The sequence below is a fragment of the Eriocheir sinensis genome, chromosome 67 (assembly GCF_024679095.1).
Source record: "Eriocheir sinensis breed Jianghai 21 chromosome 67, ASM2467909v1, whole genome shotgun sequence".
Classification (NCBI taxonomy): domain Eukaryota; kingdom Metazoa; phylum Arthropoda; class Malacostraca; order Decapoda; family Varunidae; genus Eriocheir; species Eriocheir sinensis.
In genome coordinates, this window is record NC_066575.1 from 2,992,009 (window position 1) to 2,998,021 (window position 6,013).

The 6,013-nt window shown below is 41.3% G+C and overlaps 1 protein-coding gene across 1 annotated transcript in view; it reads right to left on the reverse strand.

Annotated features, from left to right (window-relative positions):
• LOC126987868 (uncharacterized) overlaps nucleotides 1–5,511 on the reverse strand; it is an 11,268-nt gene extending 5,757 nt beyond the window's left edge. Inside the window, exons 1-2 of the mRNA XM_050845330.1 lie at nucleotides 5,367–5,511; nucleotides 3,724–3,849 (exon numbers count right to left, since the gene is read on the reverse strand). The gene's annotated coding sequence lies outside the window, so the exon portion shown is untranslated. The remainder of the gene's footprint in view (nucleotides 1–3,723; nucleotides 3,850–5,366) is intronic.
• Nucleotides 5,512–6,013: the final 502 nt, after the last annotated feature.

Below are 6,013 nucleotides of genomic sequence, written 5' to 3' on the forward strand. Positions count from 1 at the left end.
AATTACTTCAGTTACCAGTATGAAAAGTGTAATGAGCACATAAATGGAAAAAGGATAAAAGGGTCAGAGTGCATGTACAACTAAATAATTACCACATCTGCCAGCATTGAACATGCTTTTTTTTTCCTGAAAAGAAGTCTAAAAATTAGCTTGTGTCTTGCATGCTGAATGCTGCATCACCTGTAGGCCTATAGGAAGTGTACATATAAGAGGGTGTTGTTATTGTTGAAGGACTGTGATGGTCCAGCAGGCAATGAGGATATATTTACAGCAGCCAATGTTACTGTCTTGGTGTTGGTGTTGCCAACTGCAGGGTGTCTTTGTTCATATTGTATGTTTGGCTGATCATATTATTCTTGTGGCAGGATTGGAAAAAAAATCATGATTTTTCCAAAAAAAAAAAATAAATAAATAAAAAAAAAAAAAAAATAAATAAAAAATAAAAAAATCAATTTCCAGTCGTCCCTCAAGTAGTACGGTTTCGGTTTTATACGGATTGACATAAATTTTGTTAAGATTTTAAAATTTCCCACTAGTCGCACCAAGTAGCCATGGCGTTTTTGGCAACACTGTTCTACCAGACTGCCACCCATGCACATCCCCTAAGTCCATGTGTGTTCACAACATCAGGAACACTGTTCTGCCAGATTGAAACCTATGCGCTTTATCTAAGTCCGTGTGTGTGCACAACCTCAGCTACGCTGTTCCATTACTACATAACATGAACGTGGGACCCAATAGACAAGCCAAAACACCTGCTGAAAGCACCCCAAAGCGTTCGAGAAAGGTGTTCACCTTGCAGAAGAAATCAGATTTAGGAGAAGTTACGTTTTGGTATGAGTTAAGTTGTGGTAGGGAGAGCACACCACGTGAATCAGAGCAGTGTTCACTGTATCAATCATAGTGAAAAAGAAATTCTTGCTGCAGTAACTGCCAGTGCTCCAAGAGTGCTGCAAGAGTGGAGATAAAGGCCATCCTTTTCTGTTGATTCATAAATGAACCTATTATAAACACATAAATAGGCATTTTCTTACCTTAAACAAGAAATTGGTAGGCAGGAGTGTTTCTAGGGGGGCACTAATTTTAAAGATTTTTTAATAGTACGGGGGTCCTCGGTCCCTAACCCCAGTACTATTTGAGGGACAACTGTATTTAATATATACAGCGTCAACCACTTTAAACGGAAAAATTTCAGTGACCTCGACCATCTTTGATAATTCTTTCTTCCATCAATAGTTAGTACTTAGCCTGAAAGTAAAGAGGTGACATTCATTTGATTCACATCTACTTAAAAAATATTTTTTACCTCCATTTTTCACGTGGAAAATGTCCTGTGTCCAGCCGTCATAACAATTCTCATAAGATTGTAACATGTTTCTTTTCATCCAGTGATGCACATACATATATGATAATACACCTCCCCTGAATGTTATTACATGCAATTTCAGTTCTTTCTTTATCTCCATATTTTATTACACTTTCTGTAGATATGGCATATGTAAAAATAATGCTTTCCAACAACCCTAAACCACCCCCAAACACACAGAGACACTCTCAAAGCCTCACTTACGGCCTGACCAGTAGGGTCCTCCATCACACACCTTGCTGGAAGAGTATTAAGCTGCTTGCATGAGGTTGTTAGGTAATGGTTGGTTGTTGGGTTTTAATTGATATCAATAAATGCTTGCGGTGCGGATCGCCAAGGGCGGTGGCGGTGGCGATAATTTCGTACTGAACCAATGCAGGGCCCTAAACTCTTGAGGGGCTAGGGGTGCTATAGCCCCCTCCTCCCAATGGGCTTAATTTAAGGGGAGGTGCCGCCTAGCATTAGTGGAGGGTACATTCATTTTATTTTGATTGTTATAAGGTATTTTTTTCTTTGAAAACTAAAAAGTAAATGCAATAAGATCTGCATGTATCAACGTAATTACTTTAGTGCTTCTGTAGGAAAAAAAATTACAAACGATATTTATTATTTGTAATGATAGCAGAGCTAAAAACGTAAATGGGGGCCAGCATGTTCACTCAATATGTATGATATTTTGTAGTTTTACTTATGAAACCACATTAAAAATTGTCCGCTCAAATTTTTAATGTCTCACCATTCGTGTGCAAAAAAATTACCAAAATCACCATTTTATGTGTCCCATAATTCTATCCCTTTTTTAACCTTCAATAAATCATATCAGCAGTGTTTTTTGTTTATAAAAAATCAGACATAATTTTTTACCATCCATTCGTCTTTCAGCAGATATTTTTTTTTATTATGTTCACAACTAATGGAGTTATTATGCTCCAAAGTACAAAAATTGCACTTTCAAGATATCGGCTATTTTGTGTGTAGATGCAGTTAGCATACAAAGTTATGATTTTTAGGAGATGTTAGAGTGATAAAAAACAACTAGGATACCTATATAGTTTTATATCTGAATGACAATGAATAATATAAAAAATTCTAATCATAATTGGCAACTGTGTGTGTGTGTGTGGGGGGGGGGCACTAGAAATCTAGGCCGTAGTGTTCTGTGGATGCTTCCTGTTTCATCTTCGTCACTTTCTTTTCTTTTGGGATTCTGCTTTTCTTTTCCTGGGCATCCAAACTTGCCAAAGTGTTTTCAGATGCACCAAACCCAAGGTGAGTCGGAAATGATACATCTCTGTATCCGAAGATATGATCTAAGGTGGTAGTTTTTGCCAGAAAGTTGACTCTCTTGAGTCCTGCAAACTTGGTCTTGCTGCATTTTGTTCACAGTTTGGAGTGCAGGCTTTCATTAGGGTTTTGTGTATGCCCCTTGAGACACCTTTCTAGCAGTTCAGTTGATGTCAGGTCGCTGTAAATCTTCAATATTTGAACACGGTTTTCCTTAGGAGTTCTGCTAAGAAATGGTGGCTTTTCAGAATGTGAATGTGGAGTTCCTCCTTGTGCTTGTGCTCTCATATAGAAGCACCACGAATCTTCACTTCTAGAACATAATTGGTGACGTTTAGGAAATTCATCTGACGCAATTGCATGGAAGTAGTAAGTCATTATGTCAGATCTCACATTTGTGACAGTTTTGTTATCATTATCTTTTGATGGCCTTCATGTACTACATCTGAAGAGAGTTGATGACAAAAGAAGGCAAAATGAAACATAGATGAATATTCAATAGAAAAAGAAAGTTTCTGCAGGGGCAGACCTAAAAATTAGTAATACAAATCAGTTAATTTAAAAAGGAAAGAAGTATCGTACAACTGCCAAGCTTTCATAAAATGTGTGTAACATGTTCAGCTATTTTTTTGGAATAACTTTTATAACTTGGTTGGAATAGTCAAAAATACCCATTTTTGGCAGTGCCTCCCCTTTAAAAAAAAATCACCCCAGCCCTGCGTGCTCGCCCCATGCCCCCCCCACCCCCACCCACCCACCCACACACTCATGAACCTATGACGCCCTCTACCCACCCTCCCAAAAAAATCTGCCAAAATTACAGGCCTGAAGGGAAGACCTAACCTACACATGAGCAGCTAGGGAAGACGCGGCACCGTCAATCACGGTGGCTCATGAGTGACCATCACCACGGCATTACTGTGTTGTAGTGACTTCTTTAAATTCATGAGGGGCATCACACACGTCGCGGGACACCACTGGCTGCACCCCCATTGCCACACACGCCCTGCCCCGCGTGGGGCCTCCAGCCTGCCTCCTCCAGTGCATACACCACAGCGCCACCACATACATACTCACTGCAACACGGTCCGTGCACTTCTCCTGTCACTCTCGAGTCTCGACGCCAGGTATCACGCCAGGCCGCGCCAGACACGCTGGTGTGCGCCGACACTGTCACCAGCGAGGCCTCGGGCACGCGCCTGCTGGCCGCCAAGTTCCAGCGGGAAATGAAACGTTTTATAATTTGGATTCCCAAATACTATCAACATTCACACTTGTATGCAAAATAACATTAAAATAAAATATTAATTTACATGCATGATGATCCGACTCACTCCGCGCAGCTCTTTCAGGTACATCAGTGTGCAGAGTGTCGCCCCCCAAGGTGGAAGACAGGGGGTGGATGAATGCAAGGCTCGAAACAATAAGATGGCGACAACGGCGATAATTATCGTACATTGATATAAACATGGCATCAACAAGAAAACATTATAGGTAAAAGGAAAGACAGTCGCATCAAGAGTGGAGGCTCATGAGTCATGAATGAACACCGCCATCCATATTGGCCGTCACTGTAGGAATTAGCTCGCACCTGCAAAATACCTCGCAGAGTTCCAACTTCCTTACTTTTTACAATATTTCACTCACTACTATCGTTTACTTGTTCTATTTCGGCTCCAATACGAGGAACAAACACCAGAGAAGGCTTTATAACAAACGAACAGGGCAGAATTTAGAAAGAATTACCCTCACGTTGATGTTCACTCGGTTCTTACTTGTTCGATCTTGTTTAGTCTGGGATGTTTGTCTTGCGCGCAACATCAACCATCACAAGGATCACAAACTACAACAAAACCAGGCAAATTAAAACGTCTTCCTGCTGTGTATTCTCCAGTTCACATGCGCGGTGGCCATCAGCGCGACTTATTTCTGCGATGAGGTATTTCTTGCAACACGGAGGCAGAAAATCACATCACATCAGTTCATGGTGAAGTGTATAAGTGTGCACTGTGAAGTAACTAAGTGCATGGTGTGAAGTATATAAGTGTTGAGGACCCGAGAAGCGATACAAAGCGGAACAGGTCAAAAGAAGAGTCCTAGAAGGCCCCTCGTGGCACACCGCCCTCATGAACCATAAACCCTTTCCCCTCCCTGTAAGAGCCTTAATACGCACTAACACTAAACTAACTATGCAAATTACGCTTCTTAGTTACGTGACCTATGCAATAAACACGCTGACCAAGCCTTATACGTAGTGACCCACGTGTTCGATCTCCCACACAAAGGGACATTTTTCGGCGCCTAAACACGTGCATGACAAGGCTTTCCTAAGAGTTGTAGGCATTTCCACGGGTAGTTTTATGACCCACGTGGTAGTTTGACCCTTCTTCTGTACCATAAACCTAAAAAAAACACTCAAAAGAATCCGACTGACCTCCTTTGGGCCTTGAAAAATAGTTAATGTGATAATACTGCCCCATATTCGGCACGTATTTGACAAGGCTTTCCTAGGAGTTGTGGGCATTTCCACGGGTAGTTTTATGACCCACGTGGTAGTTTGACCCTTCTTCTGTACCATGAAACTAAAACAACACTTAACAGAACCCGATTGACCTCCATTTCGGCCTTGAGAAATAGTTAACTGGGAATACCAAACACATACCCACACGTTTCGTTCAGTACACGCGCCACAGTTTCTCCACACCCACATACTTACTGAAATATGGTCGGTGAATGTTCCTTTTCACTCTCGACGTCTATTTGTCACGTCCAGCTACGCCAGACACGCTCCTGGGCACCGAAATACGTCAGCAGCGAGGCCTTAACACACTCCTCACGCCGCCATGTTTCAGAGTGAGGTGAGCATTGTTACCAAATTTTGAAGTATCCTTTATATTTACACGTATATGCAAAAGAATACTGTGAGAAAATATCAAACTACGTGTAATTTATGATAAGCTCCATGGTTTGTGGGTTCGTTTAAGGTTTACTCTTGGGAATTTTGGGAGAGTTCGTGATGATCCGTTTCTCGTCAGACGCTTTCGCCTCACACATCAATTATTTATAAAGTCCAAAAAAGGAGATTAATCAGGTTCTAATGACTCTTTTTTTGGTTCATGGTACAGAAGAAGGGTCAAACTACCATCAGCGTAATAAATCTACCCCTGGAAATGCCCGAAACTATGTGATCCAGCAGACACAAAGACCAAAAAAGGAGATTAATCGGGTTCTAATGACTCTTTTTAGGTTCATGGTACAGAAGAAGGGTCAAACTACCATCAGCGTCATAAATCTACCCCTGAAAATGCCCGAAACTCCTACGAAAACCTTGTCAAATGTGTTGCTTCGGCGCCGAAATGTCTC